The 16962-nt window shown below is 36.1% G+C and overlaps 2 pseudogenes; both read right to left on the bottom strand.

Annotated features, from left to right (window-relative positions):
- Window positions 1-10621: 10621 nt before the first annotated feature.
- LOC149812807 (ABC transporter C family member 3-like) lies at window positions 10622-12068 on the bottom strand (annotated as a pseudogene).
- A 2198-nt stretch (window positions 12069-14266) lies between these two features.
- On the bottom strand, window positions 14267-16713 carry LOC149812806 (ABC transporter C family member 3-like; annotated as a pseudogene).
- Window positions 16714-16962: the final 249 nt, after the last annotated feature.

Genomic DNA, 16962 nt, shown 5'->3' with positions numbered 1-16962 from the left:
GCTATTGTAGTATGTTAAAATTATGAGGTTGCTGCAGGGAACTAAAGTGTCCACTCATGAGACACGAAATGATCAATGCATTAAGGCACGAGTTTGCCTTGTGGCATATATCGAATAAATAGATTGAACTTATCGTTATGAAAATTGATGTGTACCTTATGTAACAATGTATGCTGTATTTTTCTGACATAATATGGACATGTACATGTTAAGTTAACTATTTTTTTGGTGCTTTTAGCCGTATAAGAAACCCATTGTTTTTCTTAGTGCATGTGGGCTTCAAACTCAAAATGAATTAAGTCTATGTACCCTTATCGAGCCCAATGATAAACTGCATAATTTAATAAACTAAGCGTGTTGAAATCTTTACTTATAACTGCCATGCACATGATATAAATGATGTAAATGACTGGATGCATCTACTATTTACAGAAATTTTATTTTCTTGTTTTTGCATTTATACATGATTTTGAAAGTAATAAAACATATACTATGATCTCGAACTAAAGGTTTCAAAAATGCATCTTTAGGCTCTAAAGTAGCCGAATTCATTGACTGAAACTATTAAATAAGTGTTGCATGTAAAATAAATAATCAAAAGACAAACATATAACACTAAATAACTAATACTCACTAAGAGAAGGTGAGTGGTACTAATCTGGCTTTGTGGGTATCGATTTAAGCACGGAAGGTTGCTCCGCCCCAACCACGAAGATAGGAAACCCCCCACATAAGAAGCCCAACATCTCTCCCTCCATTTACTGTTAAGAAGCCCCAAAACGTGAGAGGGGTTCAATTTTTTTTGTTTTAAAAAAAGAAAAAGAAGAGCTTGTAGTGTGGTAAATCTCCTCCCTCTCTCTATCATGTTTCTCTTGCAGTTGTCCTGAATATATATTGCGAAGAAGGTACCCCCTTGAAAATGACTAGTCTTCCATTTGATGGCCTGTGTAGGTGTTAAGGATATGTGGAAGAAGACACCCATTCTACGTTGGCCAACTCTCAAACCAGAGCTATCAAATTTGTCATACTTCTCCACCATTTTTCTTTAATGTTATTGTTCTAGATTGAATGTTACAAATTTTCTAGAATCAATTTATGTTTGTAACAAACCTATATGGATTAATTATTTTTTGTTTGTTATTAGAGCCCGTTGAATCATTTTGGTTTGAATAGATATATTTTTTGTTATGTGTCATTGTTTGTTATGCTAAGTTCTTTGTTTGAATTTTAAAGGGATGATATTGATGTCTGCTGGAAAAATCATTTATTTAGGTGATTTTCCATGTTTTTTGTCTTTTCTTGTTTAATAATTGCTTATGAAACAGATTTAGGCTTAAGAGAGAACGTATTTGTAAAAGTTTGAGTTTTGAAATAAAATGAGTTTTTGGAACATTCCTCCTTCTTTGAGTGCATCTTCGTGAGGATGCTAAAGAGAGAATGAGAGAGTCGATGAACCACGCACTGGAACTCCTACCGAAACGTCCTCTCCTATGTGTGCTATTGTATTCGAGCTCATGTCTTGGCCATCCCATGATAGAGTTAGTATGCTATGGCACCCCTGGCCGGACCCTACCTTGTCATGTTCTAGCAGTTTGTTGTGTGACCGGTATTTTTGTTGACGAATGACCACCCTTTGGCATAGATCGTGTTACGACCAACATGAATATGTTGCACGCTCTAACTCTGTTGGTTGTAAGCCTTGACTATCAACATCACAAGTCTACTATGTTGAATACATATATAGGGTCAGATTTGTGAAAATTAACTATTTGCTAGTGGTAGGCCAAAATAATGGCAAGCAACTGCCACTTTTAATTCATATATATATATATATGGGTTAATATTGGTACAATACTAATGAACTAGAAATCATCGCTGCAAGTTGTATATACTCAATCTAACCACATAGATGTGTTCAACATGATTTGTTTGCTAAGGATCAAGCCTTGGATCATGTTTTTTCGATGTAAAAATGTGATCTTTTGAGTTATGAAATTTTCATATATTATGGGCTCGTTGATTTCTTGACCCCTTTAAAAACTTAATTACTTGTAATAATTACATGAGTCAAAACAAGTTCTTTACTAAACAAATTATGTTGAACACATCTAAGAAGCTTCGTATATTGAGCCTCTTCTGAGTGATGTGAGACCTGTCGCACCTAATTTTGATTTGAGTTTGTGGAACAACTCGAGGGTGTTTGTCACCAAATTTTTGTGGTTTCATCATATTAGGAACAAAGGAAAAATTGCTTGCAAAACTAAAAAGAGTCCATATACATGGTTTGAATAGTTATTTTTTAGGTTGTGTTTCATTTTCAGTTCTAAAATAGGAGTTTGTCGTCATGTAGTGTTATTAGCCATAAATCATTTCTTTTATCTCTTATGTTAGTTAAAAATGTTTTACTTCTTGATGAACCAAAATTTTCAAGGTTTTAATATTATTTGCATAAGGTAAAATAATTAAATATTTTCTTTTTGATGAAATACTGCATAAAGAAAACTTGTTGCAAATTTTAATTTTTCTAGAAACTCGAGAATAGGTAAACTTCAATTTTTAGGAGGTTCAACAAGGTAGAGTCACGTAATTTTCAAATATGATAAATTCAATTTTTTTTATTTAAGGATATATTAAAAGATTTATATTATTTTGTTCTCTTTAAATTTATAAAATTAGTTAAATAAAAAATATTTATTGATAAATATTTTTGCAGGTACTATGATAATCCTCCTGGCAAGGCGCAGGCTCTGAGGATGAAGACTTTTTATTCTAGGAAGAAATGATGCATGGTTCACGCTTGGTTGCCCAAACCAAGCGTAAACCATGCTTCCAATGCTAAAACACCTATTTTTGAAAATTTTGAAACTTTCTAGAATTTATTAAATACCAATTTTGTTCAAAATTAGGTTTTTAATATTTATATTTTTTATTTTAAAATTTTTGTAATTTTCATTTTCTTAGGATTAGTTTTGATGTCTCGTTAAGATCTGTTTGGGTTGTATGTGGGGTCACAAGTAGTTTTCTTTTTCTTTGGGTTTTGGTTGAAGGTCAAGTTGCATCCACCCCAAGGCAGGTTTGGATCCAATCGGTCCCAAACCCCAGACCCATTCTTTTAGGTCTTATGAAAAAAGAAAATGAGAGGGTTGGGGCTCCTTGGGTGGCAGTGTGAAACCTTAAGAACCTTCCCAATGTCTTTCCCTCCCTTTACTGTTAAGAAGCCCCAAAACGTGAGAGGGGTTCACGTTGTTTTTGTTTTGAAAAAAAGAAGATGAAGAGCTTGGAGTGTGGCTAATCCCCTCCCTCTATCATGTTTCTCTTGCGACCATCTCGAATGTGTGCTGCGAAGAAGACACTCCTTGGTCGTGCGTAGACCTCTAGCCGGTGGTCGGTGTTGGTGCTAAGGACATGTAAAAGAATACATGTGTTTGGTCTCACCCCTGCTTACTTTTTTTTTTTCAAGTACCTATGGGTTGGTGTGCTTTGGTGGCAATAGATGTAGTGGACTCGAGTATCTCTGAAATTGGATTGTGGACTCATTCTTGTCTTGGAACTTCTATGTGTTTTGGACTGTATGATGATATATGATCTCGAAAATTTTTGTAAAAGAGTAATTGTAGTTCACCAAAAATTTGTAAATAAACCTTGAAACATTTATGTATGAAAATATTTTGGTTAAGATATGTGTGAAATGTTGGTTGTGATGTAATTTTTTCTTCAATGATTTTCAAAAAGATCTTAAGTTAGATTTTTCTTTCTATTGTAATATTATTTGTTTTGTATTGATCTTTGTAAATGAATTTTCTTCCATCTGGATTTCTAAAAGAATTTAAAAAGAGTTTTTGCATCCATTGTGTGTTCATTTAAAAACAAATTGGCTCAAATTTTTGGGGTCATGATAATCCAGATCCGTCAAAATCAGATCTAAAAACAGAAGAAGATGATTATGATGAAATGAAGTGCGAAGCACCAAATAAAGGTAAAGGCATTGCAGATGAGTTCTTGAAACAATCCATTCTAGAAGAAGTCAAAAACTCCAATGAAGTTTTAAGAACCATCATGCAAGGTCTACAATAGCAGTTTATGAAAAATGAAGCTAAGCTGAGAAGCTTCAAGCAAAGCCAAAATTGCAAAGCACATCAAGTGCCCATCAGAAAGGTCTGGTCAATTCGGATCCCCAATCCAATGATCTCAGTCGCTAAAAAAATGAATCCTCGACCCAATGAATATGAGGAGTGGGTCCATAATTTAAAAGATAACCGAGAAATGTGACTATCCAAATGAAAGGAGCCAAATGAGAGCTAAGACCCTATGAAATTCAAGACTTCATCTTAAATCGGGATATTGAACCTATGAGTCTGATCTCTCAAAAATTTATAAAGTTCAATGAGACTGGGAACCTCAGACTTACATCACATTGTTCCTAGACGTGTGTTCATATTGTTTCTACAATGATTGAGCTTTGATATGATGGTTTCCAAGAAGTTTAAAAGGAAAAGCGTTTTCTTAATATTTCACCCTCGATCTTCATCAAATATGTCAATTTTAGATCTTGATGAACTGATTCATCGAAAGGTTCAGATTCAATGTGGATGCACAGTTGACAATCTGTTTGTTTTGGATTGAATGTTGCAAATTTTGTAGAATTGATTTATGTTTGTAACAAACCTATGTGGCCTAATCATTCTCTGTTTGTCATCATTTTGGATTGAATAGATGTGTTCTTGGTTATGTGTTATTGTTTGTTATGTTAGTCTGAATTTTAAAGGAATGATATGAATGTCTACTGGAAAAATCATTTGTTTAGGTGATCATTTCCCCTTAGTCTTTTTGTTAATGGTTACTTATGAAAAAGATTTAGGCTTAAGAGGGAATGTCTTTGTCAAAGTTTGAGTTTGGGGATGATGCCGAGACGTTGTTCCAGATTGAATTGAATGTTTGATAACATGTTGGACATCCTTTGGCTTTTCTCTCTATTTTATTGTTCCTGATTACAGTTGCATATTTCCTGTAATCGCACATGCATGAAAGAGGTTGAACTCTGCATTTGCTAATGCTGTTATTTGATTTTTCTATGACTGATTTATGTGATTTTGTTGTTGGCTATGGGGTTGTTAACACTGATAATTACTTAGTAAAAAAATTTGTGTATGCACAATCTGTTTAGACGTTTTCTTTGAAATAATATATTTTTTATTAGATTCCTGTCAGTGTTATCGTTTCCCTGGTACTTGGCGTCAAACTGATTCTCTATGGAGTTCAGTTTGTTTGACAGTAAGGACTGTTACCCAGATTTCCGGAGTTGTGGAACGTCGTTTCTTTACCTAGAAATAGAGTTGTATTTGAAAAATCTTGATCAGTGAAAGACAGTGAATATTTCCCTACCCTGTTCCAGACGAGTTTCTCATCCCAGATTGTGAAGCTACTGATGGTTCATAGTGATCTTATGTCCTTCCTAGTGAACGATTTGATTGAAAAAAATTAGTTTTTTTGCAAATTTGATTATTGTTCTTTGAATCCTGTTGAGACACATATCTGAAATTTTGTTCATCCCTTCTCTGTCATCTTAATGCAATAACTAAATTTTGTTTATTGTGAATATGCTTAGAAGGTACTGCAATAGTGCAGGTTTCATTCTCTGTTATTATATTATTGTTGCAGGCTTGAATGTGCATTGAAAATTCAGAATGGGCGTGAATCTGAACAACTGATTCACATTTTTTGATATTAGCCTCGTTAATGCCTGTTAAAACTGAACTCATGTTAGCGTCAAACAAAACATGCATTGTTGTTGGTACTTACTGTGTTAAAAGTGTTCCTTGGAGGGTGTCATATTTGACTGTTAAGTTTGTTCTTTGCCTTTAATTTGTTTTCTTCATTTTTTTTTATAACCCAAAGAAACCTCACCTGGCACGAAGACCTGGTCGCGTTGGCTCAGCCTGCAATACCTGCCAGCAGCGTAAAACTCCGATGCTAAGACCCCTGTCCCTGGGGCCTATGCTACTTGCACAGGGGGTTGAAACTGACTGTTAAAATTTATACCAGCATCGAAGCTATGTATTTTTTCCTGTTTCGCACTTGACTGAGATCTGGTTCACTTGATTCATAGCTGAGTAAATCTGTTTTTTTTAAGTGAACTTTTATATGCTGGTTAATTGTTTTAAATCTGATATTTGGTTTGAAACACACGGCACAATTCTGATTTATTTTTGCCTTGCTCAAACTGTTATATATATATATATATATATATATATGTTCAAAATTTACAACCAGCTACAATTGGATGACTCCCCTTCTTCATGCTTGAGGATATCATTGACCGAACCTCATATATTTATTTTTTTAATTTATTTAGTAAAAAATATGCTTTACATAAAGACTTTACGATATATATATATATACATGTTTTTCGAAATATGAAAAATCGATGGCTCATAATGCATTTAAAACTTTACAATACTAGTATTGTGGGCCGTTGATTTTTAATGCTTTCAAAAACACATCTAAATATCAAAATTTCATAATCTAAAATGTGTCGCTCACTAAATGATTGATAAAAATCTAATATATAAAGTCCGATTGATGAAAAACTAGATCGTTAAAGAATGAACACGCTATCCATTATCATCCGTTGTAGATTTTGGACATTCCTTTGGTTGGACGATCCCCCTTCCCTATTTCTCCCATATATAAAACAATGCACTTTTTCTATAAAAAAATCAACTTGAACTCAACTCATTTAAATAGGGATCATTATAAGCTCGAACTCAGCTTGCTTCACCACAGGAATGCGACAAGCTTGAATACCTCAAGATCCACACACCCCAATGGGCTGGAGTATACAATCATAGCGACAAATATCTTTATTTTTTTCAAAAAAGAAAAAGAAAAAGAAAAAGAAAAAGAAAAAGCTAGGAATAGGCTGGCTGTTAATTTTGATAAAAATGCTAAAATTAAATTTGTTTTATTTTCTAAATTCTATCTGTAAAAATATATAAAAATTTGTTTCTTATTTTTTAAAATTTATTTTTTTGCACATTTTTTGCCAAAGAAACACGAGAAAATTAAAAATATCTTATTTATCAAGAGAATTTGGCTGCCGATATTTTAACGAAGAAAACTTTTTGTCGCCATGTATAATACAATTGGACTCCCGGAACATATAAATAGGGCCTGATCTTACGGCCGCCATTCGAAAAACCGAGAAGCGCGGGGAAAAAAGCAAAGAATACCATTCGATATGGCGGAGGGCGACGCGAAGGTGCGATTCCTCTCGCTGATCCGAGACGTCGCCTCCGAGAGATCTCAGGGAGGTAAGGAAGAAGCTCTCCTCCTCCTTTGAATTCATGCGATCCGTCTTCAATTCCGCCGATCCTGTTTGCCGCGCTCGTCTTCCTTCATCAATTTCTCTTCTTCTCGAGCCCGGCTTTAAAAACGAGGTTTCTCGTGGATTTCTGACCTGTAGTTTGTGTTCCTCTGTCTTTTCTTCTGCATCACTGACGTGAACTGGTGTGCCGCATCTATAGTTCTCCGGACGTTGTTTTCCTAGGTGAATTTCCCTTTGTGAGGCTTTCGATTGTAGAAATTTCGAATTTCCAGCTTATTTTTTACCCTAGATGGAGTTTCTCCTTCTCTTTTAGGGATCGTGGATGTTATCTGTGGGGTTGAGTCGTGAATTCTCTGGATCTTGTTTCTTGCTTTATTTTCATTAGCGAATTCCCGCTAGTTTGGCTTCTGATTCTTGAAATCAGGTTCCTGGTGTGATTTTTGCACCCTATGATGATTTGTTGTTTTCATCTTGTTCGGATCCTTGACATGACTTAGAACGCCGAGTTGCTGCTCTTAAAAAGAGGTTCTCAGAGCTTCAGACGGAATTAGATGCAGAGAATTGCGCATTAGAGGATGCAAAGCACACCAAAGAAGCGGCAGAGAAAGAGCTCCGGGGATCAGTATGCGTTTGGGATGGCTGAAGCATCGATCAATGCGCATAAGGTAATTTGTTTGAATTTGAGGAGTTCTGTTTTTTAATTTCATTCGGCTGTAAGAATACTCTGCGTTTGAATTGCATTACTTTCAGGCTAGGGCTTCATTGCAGCAGGAAGAGATATCAAAGATCCGTTTGGAATGTGAACTGCTTAAGGTTCTCGGTCTCTAATACCTGCTATAAATTTCTTTCTTTAAACTTGAAGTAGGGATATGTGCGGAATAGGCATTTGATTTTGCTTGCATATGCTTAATGTTGTGAAGAAAGAGGAGTCAGATTTGCGGTATGATTACTGGTTTACCTTAAATGTCATTTTCCTGATTGCCTAAAATTTGATGGATTCACAATAGCTTCTCTCATGTGGAAATTCTACACCATCGTGTGAGCTTGAATTTTTCTGGACGTTTTGTTGGGCCTTTTGAGTATTTATTATTTGTTAACTAGTGCAGAGATGTGTATGATTTTCACTAACAAAAATAGTCTGGCAGAAGTAATTGACTCCAATAGAATATCATGTCAAATGGTTTTCTTTGTTTGATGTCTTTGAAAAGTAAGTTAAGCTGTTGCTACTTTAAAAAAATGGAAGAAAAAAGTAAGATAAGCTACAGATTGTACAACATTCATATAGTTGAGTCTGATTACACAGTTATTATTTTTGTAATCCTTTTTGTTTGTGTTGACGCAGGGATGTTTTTCTTGAACAAATGGTTCAGTTTAACAAGAAGATAAGGTAATAATTTCTGGTTCATGTCTTTCTTGATGGCATGCTTCTTTCTTCTTCTAAAATTTTTAACTGATTTTGTTAAACAATGTCTCACGCTGACGAATTGCATCAATTACTAAAGTTGTACCCTTAACTGATATTATCACACTTTCATTACCCAAGGCAAATGAGCAAGATAAGTTGTACTGATGGGACTTATGTGTGATAGTGTCTGCTAAGGGAAAATTTTCCATCTGTTCATAAGATTATGATAGCTGACCGTGGATTGAAAATGGCTACATAAGAGAGTTGAAAAGGTTGACAGATACTAGCGATACTGTCATGTTTTCTTTAGACTTCTTTTAATTTGTATCCTTTTGGGTGATACAAAAAGATGAACATCATCTATAGTCTTTTTTCCTACTCTTTGAAAAAGTTATGGGTTTGCTTGCCTCTTCTACTTTGATTTTTACCTTCTTCATGTTTATGGCTATAAGACGGTTCAAGATTGTATTTTTACATCAAATTAAGCAAGCAATCTGCTTTTGAATTAGAAAACTTCTTTCAAAGTGCTAAACGAGTTGAAAGATGTTTCATTTATTTTTATTGGAGTATTCAGCTAATACATGAGTACAGTCATAGATCTTAATCAATGGAGACCTATGTCACATGGGTGCGGGTGCGGGGGTGCAGAAAAAATATAATATATATATATATAAAGTCCAAAAGTTGGACATAAATGACCCTGGGTGCATTGACCGCACCCAGGGTCAGGTTGACTGCACCGGGTGCCGTACCCGCATCGTGTCGGGTGCAGCACCCAGTTGGCTGAGTCCCTGTGACATAGATGGAGACTTGTTTGGGTTTCATTCCCCATTACAACAATTTCACTGAAAAAAGAAAAAAACTCTATGTAACTTTAATTGGCCTTTGAAAGGAAGTTCAAAAGGCTTATGAAGCATGCCTGCATCGACAATCTTTTGAAGAAAAAAAGATTGAGCTTTCACATTTTGAAGGTATACATCCATTAAGCGTATATGCAATTGAAGGTCCTTTAATTGCTTTAACTTGTTTGTCGCTGAAGCACATTTTACCAATTCTAGATTTTCTTTATCATGCATTTTTTATGTTACATACTTTTGGTGTGGCACTTTTATATCTCCATATTGCACTTCTGTTTCCCAACATTGATAGGATTGATTTATTGTTGAAGAAAGAGGCACTTAAACTGTTTGCTGCTGTTTTGCATTAATGACATGGTGGCATGATCAATGTGGGCTCTAAGAAACTGGTGTCAATGTTTGTTCAAATACATGCGGTAAATCTGAAGGAATATCTATTGGGAAAGCATTTTGAACTAGAGGATGACATTATTCTATTTGTAATTATGGACAAATTGTAGCTCCTACATATCAATTTTTGGTGAAGGATGAAAGTCCATTGGTATCACATGAAACATCAGAACTACAAAACAGTTGGAGCTCTAAATTGATGGGAATAAGCTTCATGGAAAAGTGGGTCTCTCACATACATGTAGCACATAGATACTATTGACATTGAGATTTGGAGAATTACCAATCAGAAAAATGAACAAATAAAACATGTAAATTATCAATACTTCTTAGGTCGGAAACTAAAAGATTATTCACCCTTGATAGCCCAACTTATGAAACTAAGAGATGAAACTGGGTTAAAGCGACGAGAAAGATCTAGAATATTGGAAAGATGGCTTGAACATTTGAACTAGAGGGCGGGTCAGCAGAACTCTTATATGCACCATTTTTCTTCATCTAAAGAAACAGAGGGCATTATTAACTTGCATGCACGGAATTTCTTATGCCAGTGTAACGTACCTCTGGCATCAATAGTTAAGGCCCTGTTTTGCAATTGTGTTTTATGCATTCTTTCAATTGTGCCCAGGTGTCACAGGAGATAGCCAATCTTCAAAGAAAATTTGTTCTCATGGAAGCAATCGTGAAAGAAACAAAAGAGTTGCAATCCCTTTCCAAATATCCTTTTTATTCACCCCACAACAAGCATTATCATCTTCATATGGTTTCATTCACAATAATGATCTTTGACAGCAAACGAGCAAACTGCTGAGGCAGAACAAGAATACGCATCACTCGGCATGGAAATCCGGACAAGATATATATGCCCAAGCTGTAAAATGGATAACATGGGAGAGATACTTGGAAATGTCACTGAAGCATCACAATCGACGTCTGAAACTACCTGAAGTTTTTGGCACAGGTCATATTGAATCTCATATGCTATGGTTTCCATCAAGTATTTCTCTGAGACTCATAACATGTCGCTACCTTTTCCCTTTTCTTTGAAAAAACTATACATTGTTTGTACTGTCTGTACACGGTCTGCAATTCTACTCGGAAAAAAAATGCAGAAATAAAATGATAAATTCCAAGCATCTCAATGCAAAAATCTGGAGTTATTTGACTATTATTAGCTCTAAGCACAATTCTCCAGCTATCATCACTGGAACAATCAAGGTTTCTTTTGTACAATTATTAGCAGCATTAATCATCAATTCCCAATGCTGGTGTTTGATCTCATCATATATTGGTCAACAAGAATCGTAAATGAAGATGACTTATCCCGCAAAAGCTTGGTTGGAGAATCATGCTCTGAAACAGTGACTGAAGGAAAAAGAAAAAGGAAAAGAGTGAATCCATTTGCAGAAACAGTAACTCAAGCTGTATGCTATTACCAAAAATTAGCATACCATTATGAATGACTAGAATCCTATCACTATCCAGAACAGATGCTATCCTGTGTGCAATTGTGATGATGCTACAACTGGAGAATTGTTGCCCCACTGTCTTCTAAATTAGGCTATCAGTTTCAGTGTCTACTGAAGCATTTGCTTCATCAAGCACCAAAATTGTACTCTTCATCAGTAGCACTTTTCCTAAACAAGCAAGCTGTCTTTGGTCATGCTCCAATTCTCTCCGTTCTCAAGTCACTGAGACAGTTTAAACTGGACTCAAGATTTGAAAACAAACACAACCAGAACAAGCGGTTTTGTTAAACGAACAAGACCTTTCGAATCAAGTTGGACCTCTTTCTGCCTCACCATTTCTCCAAGTTGGTATTTGTCTAGAGCCTACAACATGACATGAGCAAGAGCAAATTATGTTTCAGAAATCTAAATTTAGAGTCAACCAATAATTCACTGATGAAATGTAACAGACACCTCCCAAAATTTCGTCATCAGTATGTTCTCCTAGAGGGTCGAGATTGCTTTGAATGGTTCCAACATGATTGGGTCCTGTGGTATGATGCTTAATTGAGACCTATGGTCGAGATGTCGACTTGATCAATCACAATATGACCAAATGATGGATCATCTATACGAAAAAGTGTTTGCAAATTTTACATTGTATTTGAAGGTCGTCGTAGAAGAATTTATCGAACTTGGGAGGAGTGTCATCTTGAAGTGAACAAACATTCAGGAACATCGTTTAAATCATACAATAGTGAGGCAGAAGCGAAAATTCAACTCAATTAGTGGACAAAAGTTAGAAACACTAAGAACATCATGCGAAAGATTATGAAGTTTGATCAATATGACCATACGCATTTTTACTATATTTTTGTTTATTGTGCTCTATATATTGTAGAGTCTCCGTGAAAACTCTCTATTGATTTACACAAACACTTTGTGTTGATCTTTTTTGAAAACGTCTTTATTTGCTTTGCATAACATACAACATAAAAATATGCAACCATTGTAGATACAGGTGATGGTTTCATGTGGAGTTTTTTAGCAGTTTTTGTGTTCTATGCAAAACAAATAAAGACCGTTTTAAAAAGACCAACACAAGAAGTGTTTATGTCGATCAATAGAGAGTGTTCACTTAGGCTTCACAATATATAGAACACAAGAAACAAAATATAGTAAAAATGCATACAGCCGCATGATCTTTCTCGTGTTCTTATCTTCGGTTCATACTCCTTGAGTTGAAATTTCATTTTTGCCTCACTCTTGACAGTTTAAATAATGCTCCTGAATATTTGTTAACTTCAAGATGACACTCCTCCCAAGTTTGATAATTTTCTCTATGACTGACCTTCAAATACAACATAAAATGTGCAACCTCACATTGTATTCGTGTACCTGTAAAGTCCATTATATCAAGACCATTATATCAATAAATCCTATTATGACACAGTAGCTTCATTATCACATAAGATCTTTAGTGGCCTCCCAATAAAGTCCATTATATCAAGACCCGTAATGAAACTTCTAATCCATATGGACTGAGATGAAATCTCGTTTAAGTCAATAATTTCTGCCTCAATGACTTTCAGAAATTTTTTCAGTGTCCTGCAGTGAAAGATGACACCTCGAATATTCTTAGTCACTTGTTATTGCAAAAACAACAGGCTAATATTATTTGCGCACTTTCACTTCTCATAGACATCATTTTAAGCACTCCTACTTCTCATAGACCTTATGTTTGGTTGTGTTATTCTCTATATGAGTGTGAGATTGATCACTCTATACGTTCATATCGAAAAGGTAAATGTGAGACCTTTTATTATTCACATTTTCTAAGGCAAGCATAATAGAATCATTATCGTTTCACTTTGGTGAAAATCATAATACTCTGAGTTGTTTCGCCTCCTCAATTCTCAATGAATTAATTTCAATTGGTGAAACTAATAGATCATATAACTAGAGATAATTTGACATTGTACATTTTGGTATGAACATGCTTCATGGGCTGATGTACACATCTACTAGGGGTGGCAATCGGGTCGGGTCGGCGGGTCAGAATACCTCAACACGAACACGACCCGTTTATTAAACAGGTCGGATGTGGCAAACACGAACACGACCCATTTATTAAATGGGTAACCCAACCCGACATGGTTAACCTGTTTAATAAACAGGTCGGGTCGACATGACACGATTACACGACACGCGACCTGTTTATTAAAAGGGTCGACCCGATAACATAGACACGATAACACGGTTACACGGGTTGCGGGTTGACGGGTTCGTGTAAACGGGTTGACCCGCCCGCCTAACCCGTTTATTAAACGGGTCAAACAGGTTGGCGGGTTGGCATACCCCTAACATGAACACAAACCGTTTAATAAACGGGTTAGGCGGGTCGACCCGTTTACGACACGAACCCATTTAAGCCAAACCCGAACCCGGTTAAGAAGCGGGTTGATGGGTTGGGTTGGCGGGTCGGGTCAAATTTTGCCACCCCTAACATCTACTATTACACTATGTGTGAATTTGTAACACAATGACCTACCTTTGGATATAATCATTGTTTTATAAAGTCACATACAATCTTAGTATTGAATCTTAACACGGTATAAGAAACCCTCAATCAATAAAACTCGGATCACTTTGGTGAAAACTAGAGTGAGATCAAAATCTTTTATCGTAAGTTCACGTAAAGCATGACATAACACAAATAAAATGTATACATTCATAATAAAATGTATACATTCATAGTCTCATGCTTAAATAATCATGAATAACTCAAAAAACAACATGAAACACATTTTATAACATGTTAAAGTTACCAAAAAGTATGAGATCAATGACAAAGACATGCATTGTTCATGAATCTTGACTCTCTATTTAAACTCTTAATGATGGATGATCCTGAAATTGTCTCGGCAAAATGTTGCAGCATAGTGGCTTTGCAAACACCAACAACTCGGGTTACCGGCAGTGGGGGCATAATATTGCTGTTATCACCAGCAACAGGTCAAATTCACAAACTTCCAGAAATAGTGCAATAGAACCGCATGGATGACCATAGAACATAACCCTTTGCATAATTAAAAACTTGTCCGAGCTAGATCACATTACAAAAATCAAGCTCAAGCATTACCTGCAACCACAAACATCAAATGACCACATGGATGACAACAATGAAAACTTGTCATGCAATCACTGAAATTACAGCAATGCAACCAAGAAGCTGCATCATGGAAGAGACAACTGCAGTCTGATAACTTGACACCTATAATAGAAAAAATTCTTATGTAACCACATAACTAGACGAACTTGCATGACTACTAGTACTCAACTGAGAAAAGAAGGGAAGAGAGAAGAGAACTGACCCTGTTAAGAATACGACCACTTGGAGTGGCATCAAAGAATGACATGGGAGATAAAAAAATGCACGTATGCATTTTATTGAAGAGTACAGTTGCCATCTTAAAGCTGCCAATTCCCATCAATAAAGCAATAATAAAGTTACATACTGAGCTTGCCAGTAACAATAAAAAATAGACAAAGAAGCCGTCCAATATTCACTACTTATTCCAAGAAGACAGACAATAATCATAAACAACAAAATAAGTGGGACTAGGGTTCTACTGTATGCTGCTGTCAAATATTCCCAGTACACTCTGAAGCCAATCCTCCCTTTTTCTCATTCTTCTTGAACAAGTCACCTTTTTTACTCTGTTACTTCCATTTCATTACCTCACTGTCTCCATGCTTCCTTACTCCACCCTCATGGCATTTGTTTGGATTGTTGACATTATATGGTCCCAGTGGCTTTGACAGCAGAGAGAGCTTGCTTGTGGGCGCCAACCAGTTCCATGAAATTAGTTCCAGAGCATAGAACTGTATCATACGTTCCAGCTTGTGGGATCTTCCCATCTCTCATGCATAACTTGACATTATTGGACTATCAAAACCCACACAAATAAATGCAAAAGGACTCACCAAAACAAGGTCAGTCCTGGGTAGGAATTCCACTTGATGGCTGACAGATCTAGGGGTGTCAACTGGTCGGACCCAGGTGGAACCAGACTTGGACCAGATTTTCGGGTAAGGCATCGGGTCTGTGCCTGGTTCTAACCGGGTCTACTATAAGCGAAACCATACCCAGATCCGATAAGAACTACATGAACCAGACCCGGACCATACCCGATAAAATAATATTTTTTTATCATTTTTACATTGAAAAATAACTCGGGTCGGGCCCGGGTCTGGTATAAAATTTTACAAACTATATCTTGATCCATGTATTAATCGGACCTTCGGGTCTAGACCCGTGTCTTATTATTTGTCACCATACCTGGACACTATAGGGTTTGGTCCGGGTAAAACCGACCCACTGACACCCCACAATTGTTGTACCTAGAAAGCCATGGGGACACTTTCTGCAATAATGACATGAAGGAAAAACATTATGGCATGGTTTCTACCGAATCAACATAAATAAAAATAATGAGAAACCCAATAACGGGATACAAAATAATGAGAAACAAGAGCATAATGGGGAAGAACAAAAACAGATAATTGATGAAGCAAGTAGAAAACATACTTTATCACATTCAGGGGTTTTAAACAATTAAACAAATAGAAATACATGCATTTGTTTTCGCTAGAATTTCTTCAAAACATCAGTTCTAAACACACCACTATTTGATTGTCAAGCTCAAAATTGTGCATGTGTTTCTTCTGTTTGAATTTTTGGATGAAACAGAAAAGGAAAAGAGATTTCCTGGAGAAAATGTTATGTACTTTACAGGACACTTCAAATAACTGTTGGCAAACAATTTCCCTATCTACCACACCACTGTACACCAAAGAGTAGAAAACTAAAGACACGTTTTCTCCTGACAATTTTTTGTTGGAGAAGCAACAAACCTCCTTATAGAAGTTGAATTTAGTTAAAGTAGACTTGATGAACAAGATCAAATTCTAAATACAACAAATGAATGTACCAAACAGGCAAACGTACCTTAAACAGATGAATCCCTGTGTGAGCATCAACAACACTAAAAGGATCCTGGTATAGTGCACGGCAATTTGTACACTTTGCTTCTGGCCACCACTCAAATTAATCCCTCTATCCCCTACAACAGTTTGATCTCCAAAAGGCAGTACTTCTAGGTCCTTTCTTAGAGCACACACATCAAGGACATGTTCACACCTCTCTCTGTCCATCACTTTACCAAAGAGTATATTCTCTTCATTTTTTCCACTTTGTATCCAAGGTGATTGGGGAACATAGGCCATTGTTCCACTCAATCGAACAATTCCATCTGTCCTTGGAATGTCACCTAAGATGCAAGAAAGCAAACTTGTTTTTGCCTGAACCAACAGTTCCACACACAGCGACTTTCATCCCATGTTGTACTTTCAGATTCAACAAAGGTTCTCTGACACTGCTCTCTTCATCTCTACAGTCAATCCCAGTATCACCATACAAAGAAGCATAACAAAGGAGAAATCCAACGAAACTCGACATAAAATCCACCCAAGCAT

Source organism: Nuphar pumila, chromosome 16 (assembly GCF_984573655.1).
Source record: "Nuphar pumila chromosome 16, dmNupPumi1.hap1.1, whole genome shotgun sequence".
In the NCBI taxonomy this organism is placed as follows: Eukaryota; Viridiplantae; Streptophyta; class Magnoliopsida; order Nymphaeales; family Nymphaeaceae; genus Nuphar; species Nuphar pumila.
Note: the sequence above shows the minus strand (reverse complement) of the source record. Positions and strands in the feature narration are given on the sequence as shown.